Source organism: Pipra filicauda, unplaced genomic scaffold, assembly GCF_003945595.2.
Source record: "Pipra filicauda isolate LSUMZ 115617 unplaced genomic scaffold, ASM394559v2 scaffold69_size3009148_pilon, whole genome shotgun sequence".
In the NCBI taxonomy this organism is placed as follows: Eukaryota; Metazoa; Chordata; class Aves; order Passeriformes; family Pipridae; genus Pipra; species Pipra filicauda.
In genome coordinates this window covers 2,069,339-2,087,874 of record NW_024104864.1, presented here as the reverse complement: position 1 = coordinate 2,087,874, position 18,536 = coordinate 2,069,339, and the positions used below count along the sequence as shown (strand labels likewise).

The 18,536-nt window shown below is 40.3% G+C and overlaps 1 protein-coding gene across 1 annotated transcript in view; it reads left to right on the top strand.

The window, feature by feature from the left end:
• Positions 1-18,536, top strand: part of TBX15 (T-box transcription factor 15) — an 89,962-nt gene that overhangs the window by 34,047 nt on the left and 37,379 nt on the right. The gene's annotated exons all lie outside the window — the stretch shown is intronic.

Genomic DNA, 18,536 nt, shown 5'->3' with positions numbered 1-18,536 from the left:
CTGCAGATACAAATGCACACATAACCACACACCCAACCCCATGGTTAGGCTGTGGGCAGCCAGCTAGATTTAGGTCTTGCTTGATGACAAGAACTTTGTGTCGTGGAACATCTGCTCCCACCTCTACCTTCCTCTCTGCACTCCCAGGCAGGAGGGGAAGCATTTCAGGAAAAAAGCTACTTGATCCCTGAAGGATTCTTCTGCAGGTTGAACAAAAAGCCAAAGTTGAAACTGCATATAAGGTATTCATCCCACATCTTACAGTTGGGACCAGGGCAGGACTTCCAAAGCTAGTTTGGTACTGTGAGTTATGGTGGCTATGCAGAGTGAACAAGGTCATTGTGGTCCACAGTTCCATGGTTCAGCACTGTGCTGAAGGTGCATAGATATTTAAAGATGATTTTAGGCATCCTGGATGTTTCAGTCACAATCCCTGTTTTACACAGGCTCCTAAATATTTCTGCTGCTGAGAGTCCGCATATAGTGCAAGAGGACGGCATGTGTAGAGGGGTCATGATTGCCCTGTAGCCTGGTAAGACACCATGATTACAGTCTTCTCCTCAAGACACTGAAGTTAGAGGACCATGGGACCCAGCCAAGCCTTCTGCTGGCTGTGCCTCAACCTCCTTGATCTAGAGATATTGGTGGATGAGGAAACAGGGAAAAAAAGAACACAGACTGCAATAAATTCTGTAGTTAATATTCATTTTGTGTAAGGCATCTTGACCTGCCCTCTCTCTATCAGGGGAATTTTGATGGCCATGCATAATGTTTTCTCCTGTTCCTTTGCTGGATTAACAGCTGCAAAAACTGGAGCAGCTCAGTAGTTTTAATCCCTGGGTTCCTGTGTGTGCTTTCTGGTATTGGAGGCCTCTGTTGATAGAGAAGGGACAAGTCATACCTCTAGGGCCAAATGATATGACAGTGGTTATGTGATGTCATCTGTTGTCTTGCGCATTATCTTTGCATGTTTTCCAAATCAATCCATAATTGCTTCTATGTGACCTTCCACAGGACAGTATGGAAAGTCCTGGCTTTGGCTGTCTGTTTAAGTCCATTCCAAGATCCTCTGCAAGAGCATGTGAATTTGAGATGGTGATGTAGGAATATTTTCTCTAGTGTATTATGCTGCAGAGCTCATACTCCTTTATTTTTCTGTCTGAGCTATACCTGTGCAGAAAGAAAGCACAGTGGAGAACAATTAAAAATCTCTAGTATCACTGTAAATGAGGAAAAATGCCATTGAAGTAGGTAATGTAACTGCTGTGATTGAGGTGAGAATTAGTTTGTACTGAATTAAAAGCACACCGAGAAATACACTGGTGGGTTAAGATTCAATATTAGAGGAGTTTCATAGATTTCCTCTGTAATCCAGCATATGTGGCTTTGTGCCCACCTCCATGTGCTTTTCTGTTTCATGCAATGTGGGCATCTCACAGATGTATAGAAATTATACCTAAGGAGCACTGGGAAGGTGTTCAAAACATTTAACGTGTCAGAGTAATTTCTGCATTACAGCTTGACTTGCATTTTCCATTATCTGTTTTCTCTGTATGTTTTTCATTCATGTTTTTATGTCTTTCTAATGTTCTTTTAATGTCTTTATGTTTATTTAGCTTTATTAGTTCCTCCATGTTTTTTTAAAACTGTGCTGTTATAGATCTTTACTGTCTTTTCTTCTTCTAATCTCTTCTCCCACTGATTTCTTCAGCTTTTTTTCCATTCTCCTTCTCCTGTGCTTTCTCCTCTTTCTTACTACTGCAACCTACAGTGTTTCTACCTGTTTCCCCTGAAAACATCTGGACTCAGGATGGTCTGAAGAGTTTTGTGATGAATATGAGCCAACAGGTCTTTCAGGAAATCTTACAGTTGAAGCCTTAATTTTAGTAAATAAAAAGTATTGTAGCCTTCCCTGTGACAGGAGAGGTGGCTCCTGAGTGTTCACATTAGCTTTCAAGCAACACAGAAATTCCTGAGAATGTTTTCAGTGATTTAATTTCTTAGTAAGTCTGCAGTCACTGAATTATTTTGTGTGTGTGTGGGCAGATTTTCTTTTTTGCTTTATTTTCCCCCTATTCCTTTATTTCATCAAGCCCTTGGCCTTTTTTTTTTTAATTTTCTTTTCCTCTTTCTTAAATTAGTTCTCTCCCCATAACCTCACCACATCATCTATTTCCATCCACTATGTCCTTCTAGGTTCTTTTCATCTTGCTTCTTCTACTCTTTTTCTCTTCGTTTTCTTCTTGCTGTTATCATCCCTAACAGACTTTATTTGCTACATCTATAACTATTGGGAGCAAGGAGCCTTAGACCTCACAGGGTCTATGACATTAAAAATTAAAATCTGGAGTGTTTGGCATAGGTCTGGAGGTTAACTTTCCTGAGACAGTAACTGGTTTGAACCTAAAATTCACCTGTGTTTCTCCTACAATGTTCCCTGCTGGATGCTCTGACTTTAGGAGCAGAGCAGGGAAACTGCCTGTTGTGTCTGTTTACTCCTCTAAACACTCAGGTAGTGCGCAGCCTTAGAAAGCATCAGTGACTGCCACTTGCTACTGCCTATGGTAAGGAAATAGGGAAGAGCGTGAAGGGATACAGACTGGGAGAAGGGATTTGCTGACCAGGTTCCTCCTGTCTGTAGCTGCTTTCATATTTCTTTTCTCTTGGAGCCTGTCTTCCTCGTTCCACACCCTGTGCAGGATGTCCTTTTTCAGTGAAATACGTGGGTACAAAAGCTATTGAACTGGTACTAGCATTAACAAGATGAAATTGTTTTAAGACTGTATGGCGGATCTATCTGCTATAAAGCTGAGAGTGGTGCTGTAAGCAATAATTTGAGGATAGTGCAAGTCCTCAGGCATTGTCAATGAGCCCAACTTCTAGGTGAGGGGTTTGTGTTTATACAGGAAAGCTTCCTGGCCAATGGTGAATATTAATGGATTTACTGCTGCCCTGAGGTAGCAACTGTGAATTAATCATGAGCAATTCTCAAAAGTGTGATTCAGTTTGGTCTTCCCCAGGATGCTTTAGCACAGCTGAACACAGGCACAGGGAAATACTGCTGGCAGTGGCTTGAGGACATTGTATGTAAGTAGATGTGCGTGTCTTTGCTCTTGCACATGCGTAACGCTTGTGCAAATGCCCTAAAACCAACCTTGGTCTAAAATAAGTAAGAAATTGCTTGAGCTCATTGAAGAAACGGGAATAGAATAGTTTTCTGTCAGAAATTCTGCATATAATTGATTTAAATTGCATGAGGAAAATGAAGCATTTATTGGGATATTGGGATCTGTACTAAAACAGTCAGTGCTACCACAGAGGTTTTTGCTTTCTGGTGGTTTGAACTATCAAGGCAACCATGCTGCCTTATAAAGTTTAAAAGCCCTGTTCATTCTTAGACATACTGTGCTGGCCTGTTGACTAATTTCTATGAACTGTAATATGCTTTTTACTCAAGAGCTGTATGTTTCTGGCAGATTCTTTTGAGTGCTTTTCAAACCTTTGAAATAAAAAGTTGAGGAGTATTTGAGTACATAAATAAATGGGAGGAAATCACATGCAGTAAATCACTGGGCGTACATAGACAGTCTAAGACTTGTGAAAGAAATCAAGTGTGAAAAAGCAATGATACTGTAAAAGAGTTAGAATAAAATCAGAAAAAACAGTGGGTCAGATGCTAAGCAGCATGAAGGCTGCTTTGCTCCACTCCAGCAGCTCAGTATAGCAGTCAAACAAACGTTTTAGCTGGAAGTACGCATACTATAGTTCCTCTGAAGCTGGGTGCTGTGCTACTCTCACTCTGAGGGTGAAAGAGTAGCACACAGCCCTTGCACCAACAGTCTGCAGAACTCGTTTAGTGGGTCAGTGTGTGGGGATGGGACAGAAGCAGTATTCACTGCCTGCAGGTTTCCTGCTTAGTTCTGTGCCAATTCCCAAGCTTCTCTGCCCAGTCCTATTTACAGCAAGAGTGGGGGAACCACAAAGTGATGTTGAATGCTATGGAGCATCTCCTGACTTAATTGATATAAAACTGGGAAGTTATTCTTCTCTTTTAAATACATTGCCTCCTGCAAGGAAATACTGGTTTTTAAGCATTACAGGAATGTCATAGGAAATTAGGCCTTAAAAGCAAAAAATACATGGAAAAGTTTGTGAGGGTGGTCTCAGTATCCCCTGGTGCCTATGCATTACAGTGTGACCCCAGTGCCATCATTTGTCAACAAATGAGACAAAGTGGTGTACTTTTTGCAGCTCATCTCCTTCATTCACAGGTGCTGGGGTGCATGTGTGTTCATGGAAATTATGCATAAACTAGACTGTTCATGTAGTCTAAACTGTTTAGTTAAACTCCTAGACTATAGGAGTTGTAGCTACAGGGACATGGTTATGCCAGAGCATTTTCTCCTTCTGATGACATTGATTAGTGGGTGACTGTGATGACCTGGGCCGTACAGTAACTGTTGCCAGGACTTTCAAATGGGTCTGGTGGGGATAAGTCTGAAAAAAGGATTGAAGGGAGAAGAGTGATCTGTTTGTGTAAATGTTTCCTCCTGTGTGTGAAAGGTGCCGTAGGAGAAGTCACAAAGATGCTTGGTGAGGCCTGTAACGCTCTGGAAATAGCTGCTGGTGCTGAGAGCCTTTCAATAACTTCAGTGGGTATGGAGGGACACAGTAAAGGTCTATCAGGTTTTTGAGAGGAGGTGTTAATTTTTTGTATGATGTGCCAGAAAAAGGGAAGAGAGTAGAGGAATACGGTCCAGCAGAGAGGTCAGGTGGGACCATTGGAATAAAATGAGAAGTTTATCCTTGCAGTGGTGTTTTACACAAATGTAACTGTGGAAAGACTGTGTTAGATTACATAAAAAATGATTTAGCAGTGAACAACATGCCAGTACTGACAAATCTTATAATTACTGGTGCTTACGAATCTTACAGATTATGGCTGAGCCCATGAGTGATGGCACTAATACCTCTGTGATAATATATTTAAGAGGGAAAAAAATCATTGAGCAGAAGAAATTGTGGCCAGAAAAGAGTGTAGTGAGAAAATGTGAGAGAAACAGCCCTGCAGACATCAAGGTCAGTGAAGAAGGAGGGGGAGAAGGTGCTTCAGGTGCTGGAGCGGATTCCACTGAAGCCCGTGGTGAAGACCACAGTGAAGCAGGTTGTCCCTATGCAGCCCATGGAGGTCCACAGGGGAGCAGAGATTCACCTGCGGTCTGTGGAGAACCCCACACCAGAGCAGGTGGATGCCTGAGAGAAGGCCATAATCCTGTGGGGAGCCCTGGCAGAACCTGTGGACCCATGGAGAGAGAAGCCTATGCTGGAGTGGGTTTATTGGCAGGACTTGTGACCCTGTGGGGACCCACGCTGAGCAGCCTGTTCCTGAAGGACTGCACCCTGTGGAAAGAGACCCGTACTGGAGCAATTCACGAAGAACTGCAGCCTATGATAAAGACTCACATTGGAGAACTTTGTGAAGGACTGTCTCCCACAGGAGGCACTCTGCACTAGAGCAGGGAATGGACTCCTCTCCCCCAGGAGGAAGCAGTGGCAGAAACATATGTTGAACTGACCATAACCCCCATTCCCATATCCCTTCCCTGTTGTACATCTGACAACACTTGCTGCTGTGTAATGGGTTATGTGCAGGGTAGCAAGGGAACAGCATGATGCCACATTTGGAGGTGCAGCACACCTGGCTGGTTGCAGGAGGCATGTGCTGGTACATGCGCCCTGTGTTACATGCAGGAGGGAACCATGGTCTTCCCAGGGATGAGGGATCATTGCTCTTTGTTGCAGCCTTTCCAGAAGGAGGGGATTGTTGTGGGTCAGGTTTTAATGTGGGGGACAGTATGTGCCTCCTGGTTGTGCTGTGGAATGGGAGACACTCTGCCACCTGTCCCTCCAGAGAGTGCTCAGTGACCTCTTGCTGCTTGAAACACAAGGGGCCTGAGAAGAATAAGTTTTGGAGGTGTGAGGCTGGATGAGTGGGTGGGGTGGAGGCAGTTGGGACACCATAGTTTGACCTAGCAATATCCTGCACAGGATACTTGTTCTGTACTCTGAGGGCTTCTCTGCACAGGAAATTCATATTGAATATTTGTTTGATTGCCAATCAGTGTAAGATATTCTTTATTCAAGAAAAACCACAAAGTCATGCTTGCTGCCTAAATAACCCTGTAAGTCCATGTGGAGATGCCTTCCTGAATTTAGAAGTACCACAGTTATTACACAAGGCATGTCTCATGGATCTGACCTTCCCAGTTCCTTCCACTAAGTAAACAGTGGAATTGGTTATTCTCTAGCTGTGTCTTCCTTGCAAGAAAGGCACATTTTTTAGAATGAAATACATAAAAGTCAGTTTGCTGTCTTTCTGTGAAATAGTCAATATAATGAGCTTGTAAGGGACTTGCCTTTGTTGCAGAGAGAGTTAGGGAGAGGCAGGGGATGTAATAGATGCAATGTGGGGCTTGCTTTGCTGCTTTCTGGGGAAAACGCATTGCTCCTATTTTCCAGTGAGGCCAACAAAGTTCAGTAGTTTACATTTCTGTAAATATCCTGACCTGTTTTAGTAACAGAAAGGCAAGGGTGGCTACAAAACTAGCATTTTCCAAAGACATCTTGAGATTCAGCCATGGAAATAGCCATTTAATTCCAGCCAAACACTTTTATTTTATTTTATTATTTTATTTTATTTTATTTTAATTTAATTTGGTTTCATTTTTTTAAAATTTTGTTTTGTTTTTTGTCTCTGTGCCTCAATGGAACTTACCAGCAACTGTACTGTGCTGTTAGGAAGGAGTGTTGTGAGACATACTGTCTGCTCAGAGAAAGGCTTTTAGTGCTAATTTCTTTACCCCTAAACACCATAAAATTTAAGTAAAAACCACAGTCTCAGGAGTAATAAAACAGATTCCCAGTCAGGATTTTGGGTGCTTTAAGCAACCAAGAGTGTCCTGTTGAAGCACCTCTGCATTTCCCTATTATGTGAATATTTTTCTCCATCATGAAATGTAAGTTGGAAAGAAAGCTGCTGAGAGGGGTTAATAGGTCCATACTTACCTGATGCACTGAGGAGGAAATGAGCTCATCTGCTCAGCAAATCAGACCTGCAGTCAGAAAGCAAAACTGTCTGACATGAGCCATGGAAAGGGAGGGAAAGAATTGTGTGGCATTGAGGACGTTCCCCTGGCTCACTGTCATTCTTTCTGCTGGTGCATTTTGTGAGAAGGTGTAAGGTTGTGATGCTTCCTGGACTGTCTTCTCTTTACAGCATTTGGTGCCAAGAAGTCACTTCCAATAAGCTATCTTGATCCCCAGCCTCTTCCTCCTTCTTTCTTACTTTATATATTTGTTTAACTTCTGTTTTAGCCTCGTCCTTTCCCTCTCTCTCCTTCTCTGCCTTCCATAACACATCTCACTGAAGAGCAGCCCAGCTGCTTCTCAGACCCTGCTGGGCTCCAGGCTGGAAGGGGTGGGTCACAGCTTCACTTTGAAGCGTCGCCGTGGGGCTTCAAAACTGTACTGGGAGAGGAAATTGCTGCCTCCTCCTGTAACCACATGGTCAAGCTTAGCAGCATCAGAGACAAGCACGGGCTGCTTTTCACATCAAATTTTACCACACAAGAAGAAGGTGATAGAAGTATGATTGAAGGGAAAGTTGGGAGAGGGGGAGGAAAGTATGTTCTTTTGAAACTGTCTTTTTCTTCTCCTCTTTTCCCACACGAGGACGGGTGGATGTCTTATTAGTTCAGTGCTTCTCTCCAACCATCTCATGCTGTAGGTTGGGACGGGCTGAAAGGAGGTTTTGAGCCACAGATGGCAGCACGTCAGCAGTAAGGAGGGCATGGGAGGATGCACAAGAGCACCAGAGATAATAAGTAAAATTATGAAATACTATGTTTGGAAGAATAATAAGGGATATGCTGTTTGGCTGCTTGTGCTCTTATACCCTGCTCTTAATGAAACGCCAGTGATGGATTAAACTCTGCTTTTCCTCTGCGTTCTTCTTGAACTGAGCAGTAAGAAAAATCTACAGCAGCGTCTTGGAAGAATGTGAGGAAAACTCTGGATATCAGGAAAGTCACATATTTTTTCATTAAGACCTTAGGGATATGCTTCATTAAGACATTAGAGATATGCTAAATGATCACAAGTACTAATAGGACTGGTAGGCACTGAATTTTTGGTGTGTTGGTGTCCATAGTGGTCTTTCCATCTCTAGGCTCTAATTTGAATGATTTTGACTTTCCATTCTGTGCATTTTCTGCAGTAGTACACCATCAGCTTTCTCTGTGCCACAGTTGTTTGTGATAGAAACCCCTAAGTGTGGTAGGAATGTCTCAATATGCAAGTTCTAATGCTGGATGGCAGAGTGAAGTTGAACAGGGCATTTTGGGAGATGTATGGAGACTGCAGATTCAATGTGCTATCGCATATCTGTTGATATTATTTTAAACTCACATCGAGAAGGCTAAAATAGAAGTTAATGGTGATGTAGAGTCTTGTTTTCTACTTCAAAAATATATGGAATATTTGCATTCTTACTTGTAGTTGTGATTGAAAATTTTGAGAATTTTGCAGATTTCCCTTCCACATGAAAATGTTCATCCTCATCTTCTAACAAGAAGTTCCAAAGTAATTCAGTAGAATTTCTTCTTTGCATCTGCAATAAGATACAGCAAGCCATTCTTTCCACTGTCAAAACCCCTAATTTTTTACAGAAAAGATGGTTGGAAAAAAACCCTCAATAAACTCAAAATGTGCATATAATTTTCCAAGTGTAGTACATGCTTTTAAAGGTTTCAAAAGAATGAGTTACAAAATAGTTTAGTTCTGCATGGTTGAAAATGTGTGGGTATTCATACACAGAAAATTACTAGCCCTGTTTTTGACAGCCCTAGAGGGTGCTATATGAGGTCACAGAAGCCAACCAGTTTCTGAGGTCACCACCGATGCATTGACATTACCTGTGGGGGAATCGGGCAAACCTGATACTTTTGCAACTTCAATGCCTCCAGACTGTGCACTTTTTAGCATATTTTGCTGTAAGGTAGAGTTTCCTGAGAACATCACAGTGGGGCATCCCATTGTTTCCAGTGTGCTGAACTGAGAGTCAGGCAGGCACAAGCATTCTGAATTAAAGTATTTTGCATAAAATACAAAACACAAATGATTAGAAGTTTTTGCCCATATTTTCCTTGAATATATAATTTAGATTAGATGTGAATGAGAGAAGCTAAGGAAAACAGACCGGAAATTTCTGATATTCAGAAATGCTAAATTATGCAAGTATCAATTTTAGTGTTAAGCAGTGGTGTGTTTTTAAGTTAACAGACATCTGGACATGATTCTCCATTTCATTTTATCAGTTTTATTCTGGCATGACTTCTAACCAGGAAGTGGAAAAGTGAGTCTCATAGCAGTAAGGGCATGTAGGCACACATACAGGTATGGCTGAAAAATAGAGAGATTTATATCTGCATGCACATTGTGTGCTACACCTGTGAAGTGTTTATGTCAAGAGCCATTCATGCTCTGTTATTCAGAAGGACTAAATATGTGCTTTTAGAGTAAGTGCAAGTGATTCTTTGTATTTCCCCGTGTGTGACTGTAAATGCCACATTAAAAGCATATACTTCTTTCAGTGAAGTGAAAAGGGTTAGGCACCTCTTCAGTGGTTGTATAGATGAAGTGTTTGTGAGTTTTGTAAAGATGAATGAAGTTCATGGAGTTATTACAGTTAACTGTGATCGCCAGATGTTGGAATATGTGTGTGAATGCGTGCTGGTGCATCTGTTGTTTGGATAATAGGATATACACGTGTGGGACAACTGTGGAGTGTAGGTGTTATCACACTCTGGACCAGAGCTTCAGCAGGCATAAATCAGGGTGGCTCAGTGGAAGGCAACAAAACCCAGCAGTGTGTGCTTCCTGGAATCAGCGTGTGTGATTGCATGTAGGGACTTTGACGTGTGGGATTGCGGTTGGCAGAGTGTGTCAGGATGTGACTTTGGGAGCTTGAGCTGAAGACAGTTACTAAAAGAAAAGAAAAAAAGCCAAGCCACAAATACACATCTAAGGAGCACGGATGTTAAGGAAAAAGGAAAGAATACATGCACTGAGACTGATCCTTCACGCTAAGTCAAGAGTTTTGTGCTACTTTTCCTCTGTGGAAGTACATGAAAGCCAAGGGATTTTAGAATACCTTCGGGGGGGGAAATTCCATTTATGGCTTGGCATGTGTGTGTGATATTTCAGATTTCAAATCAAATTCTGTTTATATGACACAGTTGCCTTTTACAGCACAGGCTTGATTGAAGTTCCTAACACATCTTTTCCTGGTCCATGCACCATACACTTGTAATGCAGTGCTGTAACCTATTCAGTCTCTCATGGTTCTGTCCCCCATGAACCAATACCAACTCTATCCCCCATTTTGTTGCTTTTAAAAATATCTTTTTATGTTTCTGGCTTGGTCTTGAAACACTAGAAGCTAAAAAACACTAGCACCACACTCAGATGCTTTTGGAGAATCTTTTCTCTCAACCCTACCTGTATGGCTACATAGTCAGAGGCAGGAAAATTGGCCAATTTGGATGCAAGTCAGTTTTGTGTGAAGCAAATAAAAGGAAGAATATGTTTATCAGTTGTGAAAAATACCCCAGGCTCATTGTTTAGTAAAAACGTCTGGTTACTCTGCGGAGGTGATTGAAACAGCAAATGGAACATTAGGTTGTGAGAAATTTAATGGAAAGTACCATTAAAAATACTGTAATTTCTGCTATGTAAGCCAGTGGTAGATCACTGATTTAAAACTCAAATGCATTTTTAGGAATTCAATCCCATACGTATATTTATGTATCTTTGTATGTGTACACATGCATGTAACAAAAATAGGACAGATTCTGCAAGCAAGCTATTAAAATATTTAGAGTCAAGAAGAAGCTTTGTTATGAATAAAATCTGAAAGGATTTGGGTTACAGACAAGAAGTTTAGGTAGAGGAGAATCAAAATTGTGTGAGGGCAGACAGTCTTCCAAAGTCTGGCTCAGAAAGGGGTGTGGGAGGTCTGAAAGACAGCTTGGCTAATGTAGCACGTGGAGGAAAAAAATGTACTCTAATGATTTGTTGAACTGTTACAAACCCAAACATCAGTTCAACAGGACTGGCCTGATAATTACTGTTTTCCCAAAAGAAAATGGTAGATTGTGAATGAAATGAACGATTTAAACTTGAAACTTCGGCTTAATGGAGATGCATTTTTTCTTGTGAAACCATTCCCATGGAAATTTTCTAATGATTTCCTTTTGAAATAGTTGCACTTAAAAAGGAAATACATAAAGTAGTCTTTATCTTATTATAACACTGCAGCAAATGGACAGTCATACCATAAAGGCAATGCATTTTAAAGTGAAAAAGTACTTTTTGTCTTCTTGTGTGCACAGTTAAATGGTGGAACTCACTGCCACATGACAGCAGTACCAAGAGTTCAGAAGGACTCAGGAAAGAGTTGGACTCTTTCCTCCATCTGGTTCCCTGATACTGCTGTCATGATAACCCCCATGGTATAGGGAAATATATATAATGTCTCTTTCCCTGTGTTTTATAGGCCAAAAAATATCAGCTAAATATTAATGTACTTAAAATGTTAAGCTTCATTTGTTTGAGCTGTGTTTATACCTACAAAAAGGTCAATATTTTCTGGACTTCGCAGGCATTATAAATTTCCCAACAATTTCACATTGGTTTCAGACAGAATAGATACCTCTGCAGCATTAATCTTGTGTCATGTTTTCTTTTTTTTATGAATGCTTTTTTTTTTTTCCTATGTGGCAGAGAGCAGTCCAAGCCACAAAATCCAGAAACAGACTGTCCCAGAGTTGGTGCCCGTTTCCATCAGGGAAGGGCCTGCCACAGAGCTGGGATCTAGTTTCAAACTCCTGCACAATTTGTGGTTATTTAGAGCCAACATTTTCATTTGGGTTGGTCTCTAAATATTTGTTGTATGGTTTTATTTATAAGAATAATGACTCCATGTTTACAGGCCACAGCATATAATGTATCTAATGCCTGGTCTCTTATTTTTTTTAGTTTTCCTAACTTTAAAGAGCATTTCCACTCTTTAATTTTACACAAACCCTTGGACATGGGCCAGACAAATTCTTTGTAGTCTGTACAGTTCAGGATCTTGGCCAGATTAAAGTTGTCATCAATTTCACCTCCTTCTTCTAATAACATCCCACTTTCCCCCTATTACTTCTCATGTTTTTAAAGGTTGCTGTTCTCCGTGTTCTACTGCATTTTTTTCAGTATTATGGTCTTTTATTTTTAATTCTCATTTAACCGAATATTATTTTTCTGCATGCTCTTTTAAAGCCCTGTACTATTTTAAGTATGGGCTTTCTAAATATTTGCTACTGAGCAGTCTTTTTGTGAGGCTGTGCTGGTGATTCCTTGTCCTAAGTCAATTCTGACTGACAGCTGCAGAGAATCTCCTCAGGGAATTTTAGGAATTTCTTGGTTTCCTCTACACTTAGATTTCAAATTGCATTTTCCACAAAGCTAGTCTGACATACTGAAGACCCAAGCTATTTTTGTTTTCCAGAAAACAATAATACAACATCAAACTCTGAGTCCAAGTTTTGCTATTTCAGTGGATTCTGTTCTCCTGAAATGTGATTGGACAGAAGCCTCTAGTGGGAAAAATTATGCTTATAAGCTACTTTTAAACAAAAACCCCATAGATTGGAAAGTTTATAGGACAGGTTTTTTGTTGACATCTATTTGATGGGATATTTTTAGTTATGATAGGTAGTCTAAAGCATGGATTGATGAATTGCAGGCAGTTTTCCTGAGAGATAGGATTTCATATGAAGTCTACAAAAAAATCCTATGCTGTGACACTACTCAGAACACTCTTGGCCACCTAGCTTACGCTTCTGTAATGAGAATTTGTATTTGCCAAGGATGAGTTCAGAGCCCAGCAATCAACATCTCCATTTTCAGTTGAGGCAGCTCAGGACTGGAGCTGGTATCTTGAATATCTGGTCCTAAACTGTATGTTGGCATAATGTGTACATTTTCTTTTTCTTGGCATTTTTAAAAAGTTACAATAGATTGTGAGATAAAAACCCTATTTTAAAGTTTAACTGTGGCTGATATTCTTTCTTCTGGCTGGAGCAAAAGTTAACTTTTAAGGGCAAACCCCCAGGGTTAAGTATACCAGTAAGTGCCAGCTGCTTTGTACTTCTTTGCCAATACCAAGAAGCCATAAACCCAATTTAACTTGCTAGTTAAACCAGGTTTACAGCTGTTTTGCATTGCTGGAGTGGAGCAGAGCAGCTGGAGCATACCAGTGAATCACAGTGATTTTTATTTTGCTGGGTCTTATGTCTCTCTGTTGAGTCTTACATAGAATAAAACAGTATAAGAATAAGTCAGTTCTTGGCAGTGCATAGTCAACTTGATGCAAGATTTGCATTTACAGCTAAAGCCAGCATGGGGTTTTTTTGTCTTCTGTTTGTTTTTATATTTTCCTACTGGTTGTGTTTGCCATGGGGATATAGATGTGTAACAACACTACTGGCCTTATACTCAGTGTTAGTTTTGGTAGGAGCAGCCTTTTTTTAATGTATCTTACATGCTTTTTTGGTCTTACAAAAACACCTTATAAAACTATATTTCAGGGGGATGAAGAAGCCTTAGAAGTTAAAGTGCCAGAGCAATCCTTCAGAATCAGCTAGTCTTCTATTGATTTCACTTGTGACTGTTATCAGGTCTCTTCATTTGTCTATGCCACATTTCCCCATCTCTACATCTTCTGGTTTTGTCTTTTTGAGTCTTGTTGATGTTAATGTCATTTTGTCCTGCTATGGTTTCACAAAAAGGTCTTAGGCTGGAAATTAATTATTTGAATGCTTCTTTTTGCTGTTTGAGATTGCAATATAGCAGGAGTATAGAGGAAGTTCTTGGTTTGGAAAAGCTTGTATTGTCTCCATATCAGTAAAATCCTGATATTGGTTGCAACTTGCAGTCACAAATATAATAATAATGAATATTATTGGGGGATAGAATAGACGATTTTTAAAAGGTTCCTTTGAGCCTTAATCATTCTATAGCTCTATTATCTGTGGTAAACAGGTTATAAATTCTAGCTGTATGAAGTTGATAATGGGCCTAATGCTGGAAGAAGGGGTGATTAAGGTAGTAGGGTTATGTGAGTGAATGGAAAAGTTCAGGGGGATAAAATAATATATAAGAACCTGCAGAACTATCTTTGTGTTATTTATTGTGTATAGTAGGTCCATATGGTTACAATCACCAAGTGTATAGAAACCTTTGCCTACAGCAAGAGCAATTGCTGGATCAGCTGTGCAAAACATACCATGCTAATTTGAACGTCTCTGTTGAACTCCAAACTTTTCTGCAGTTTGCTTCACCTCTGCTGCTCCTGCTGTCTTTGCCACAGCCAGACTTCTCATGTATTTTTGAAGTTACTGAGGTTTTTTTTTAGCTTTTGCCCAAGTATTAGTAATCAGGGGAAAACTGTTGTGTACCTGAAGTAGTTGCAGCAGCAGCTGACTCACCACAGTCAGATGAATTTCCACTTTTCCAAAGTGCTTGGACTTAGTGAGTTTCTGTTCTTTCACTTTCATACGGTTGTGACATTTTGTCTCAAGATTTCAGTATGGTCACACTGCTATGTGCATGGGTTTTATGCTGCTGATTTTGTGGGATGGCAGTAAGCCAGCTTGAAAATTAGAAATCTGAAAAGAACCTTGAGATCTATCTGCAACCAGCAGCAAAACAAGGTATCAGCTCTGCTAATTTCTGCTGAGTTGATAAGAGAAAACCATCCCAAAACCCCCCAAAGTCCTCCAAATTTTCTTAGCCCTTACATGTTCAGGATTTTGTACTTTCTTTTTAGTTGGCAGGTCCTAGTGGCCAGCAAGTCAACTGCAGGACCACCTGTTGCACTAAATGTTCACAAACCTTGCAAACAAAAATAAACAGTAAAAAACCAAACCCTTAACAGCTTGTAACAGCTGCCACATTCCACCCAAGAGAAATCTTTACGCTAATGGAATCTGACAGGATCTACATTAGATATCTACATGTATACAAAAAAAAAAAAAGAGAAGAAAAAGTAATGAGAGGAAGAAAATAAATCTGTTGGGCTCCTCTGGGTAGGTGGTGTTTCATTTATATAAGGTTTTTGTCATTGTTTTCACTCCTGTAGTTTACATTCTTTGTTAGCTTGGAGTAAAACATTTGTTGAGTTCATGAGCTGCGTGGTATGGCCAAGGACTAAACTGAGCTCTTACTGGTTAAATAAGGGGAGCATTATCCTTGCTGTGCTCCAGCTGCAGTGAAAATTCTGCTGAAGATTCATGTATGAATTTGCTTAGAAAATTAATGTCTTTTAACATTTCACATGCTGGTTTGCCTCTTGTACCAGACTGATGAAAACCCAAGGAATTTACATGAGGAACACTAACCCGTTGAGTAGTAGAAAGAAGTCAGGCAGTAGCACCTCACTGATTTGTGTAAGAAGGTTCTGATCCCAGGAGACATGGTATTGGTGCAGGATATTGTCCATTATCTTGGGACATTCAGTGGGGATACTGACCTCAGAGTCACCACACTTGTGAGAATGGTGTTTACTTCCTATCTGCCAAAAAAAGCCTGGGAATTTGAGGATGAAAAGAAACTATGAGTTGAGGATTTCCAGGGTGATATGGAGGTGGTAGAAATGGGAAAGGGATTAATAAATAAAGGTTGTGGCTCTCCTTCCACTTCCATAATAATAATAAAAAACCCTCCAAAAGTCTGTAAAGTCAATGGGATGATATCAGCATAAAATCAGTGAGGGGGGGCTTAAGCCTCTGATATTTAATTTTCTGCAGCGTGCAGTTCTGCTTAATTTCCAGGGATCCCCAAGGCTCCAACCACACACCCAGTTTGAAAAGTTGTCCAGGAAATGCTGGAATGATGTAGGGACAGCATCTAGCCAAGTGCCATCTGTTGGCCATTTACCATACTGCTTCAGAGGACGCATTGAGTTTCTGAGCGCCTGAACCAAGCACAAGTGATGTGGCCTAAACCAGCCTCTTTAGATTCAAATCTACAGTTTGGTGCCTCATTTTAGAAGGAGAACTCCATAATGGAAGGTTTTCCCTAGGTCCAGTCTCTTTAGACTCTCAGTGTAGTTTAGCTTTATTTTAGGTTGAACATTAGGAAGAATTTCTTCACAGAAAGGGTGATTAGATATTGGAATGGACTGCCCAGGGAAGTGGTGGAGTCACTGTTCCTGGAGGTGTCTAAGGAAAGATTGGATGTGGCACTTAATGCCATGGTCTAGTTGACATGGGGTGGTGATCAGTCGTAGGTTGGACTTGATGATCTCAGAGGTCTTTTCCAACCTAGTGACTTCTGTGATTCTATGACCTCAGAGAAGATGTAAGACTTCTGGTTCAGCACATAAGCAGATATATAGAAAGGTCTTACTGTGATTTTTGAAGCATCCTCTTCCTTTTTGTTGAAGGACAAAGTGATTAACCATCCCTAGGAAGACGTAAGCATAGTGACCTCTTGTCTTGTGGCCACAGAACCTCAGCAAGTATCTTGTATTATCTTGAATCATCTTATGTCTAGGACATCGGTTTTGAGTGTAGTACTGGTCTCTATGTAACAATCCTACATTGGTAATTTTGTGCTACTCCTTTAGAAGTATTGACCTATTAAGGCTTCAGCCCAACTTGGAAGTCTGTGGGAGACATAAAGGAGTCCCTGTCCAAAACGGATTGGGAGCAATACATCCTGAACCTTTCTAGTGTCCTACAGAATTTCTACATTGTACTGGCAGATTGTCTAAATAATTGACAGAGCTTTCTGGAAACATCCTTTGAGCAAAATGTCCACTGTCCAGTGATATCACCTAGGGCTCTCACAAAAGATAAATGCTTCCTGGTGACACTTGGGACTGGAAGTTTCTCTTATACTATCAGCCAAAGACTTTGTGTCCATACCACTGCAGCAAAATGGATTTTCCAGAAATGTTTCTATGTGGCAGGAGATGGAGCTGGTGGTTCCACAGGTGGTATCTTCACCGCCTGCATCTTCTTGACTGTTGCCCTCTGCACTGATGTGCAAGCTTGCTCCTGCAGACACTGTCTCTCAGAAACACTGTAAACCTGAGACTCAGCCTCCATGACCTCAGGGTTCTTAAAGGCATTTGTTTGGTATGGAAGGAATTTTAGATGGTATGATTTAATCACATTTTTAGCACAGATTGTTACTTTTTGTCCCCTTAGGTTTCCCTTGCAGACAGGGATATCTCTTTTTAAGTGCAGAGAATATGTGTAAATAGCCATTTTATTCCTTCACTGAGATTGCTTGTACTTATGTGATCAATGAGGACACTCAAGAATAGTGCTTCTGAATCTTGTTTGAAATCCACAGAGCTCTTCCTGAGCCTTTTGGTGGAGTGTGTCACATGACTTTATTCTGCTGTTAATCATCTATATAACACTGATGCCACTTTGTCAAAAATCAGACTCAAGACATAAACGCATTGCTTTGCAGAATGTATTGTGAATTAATTGGATATAATGTGGGCATGCACCCTGTTTCAAAATAACACTGCTATTTGCAAAATTTCATCTTAGCCCTACAATATGAGAATGAAGGCTGTATATAAACACCGTACCTACCTAACACATTAATGAGATATTTTTGCAAAGAAATGGCTCCCTGACCAAATATGACAGCCTGGACTTGTCAAACTAGTTGAACCTCACTTTTTTGTTTGGTTGCTTGTTTTTTGAGCAAGCCTTTTTCTTCTCCTCCCTCATAGAGGTTGTTGTGTGCTCTTTTCTGCAGTTTGCTTCAATTGCTTTCCTTGGTAACATATTCCATATGTTTACTATCACCTTTTTTTGTTCTTCTGTAGCCTAGAGCATTTTATTCACCAAAAGCTGCATGGTTATCTTCTCAGGAAATATCATTCTTCAAAAAAAAGTTTTATAGGAGCAAATAAAACATTTCCAAAACAGTGCTGTCAAATAACAAAATAAAAACCTGTTCATTGTTTTTGATGAAAAAGATGTTAAAATGAAAAAAAAAAAAAGTGTTGTTTAAAAATAACCAGCTCTTCAATAGTAGTGTGGGACAATATTCAATTACATGTAATGTAGATTTCCAGTAAGCCCATCTAATCCTAGATTGAAACTATGGATTGAATGAATTTTTTTTCATTTCTATTTTTAATCTATATTTTTTACTTCATCCCCTGCATTGCTTGCTACTATTTTTATTTTATGCTGAGGGTCCTTTTTTCAGCTGTTTCTAAAACTTTACAAAAATGCCAGATATCATGTTGGAAACCCAAAGCCCCAAATCACAACAAACCATAAATACATATGTGTTATACATATATACACCTTATAAAAGGGCATTGTACTATTCTTTAGCACTTTCTGTATTGACTTCCCTCTTCCCTCCTTTTAACACTCACAGTAGGTAGAACTGGA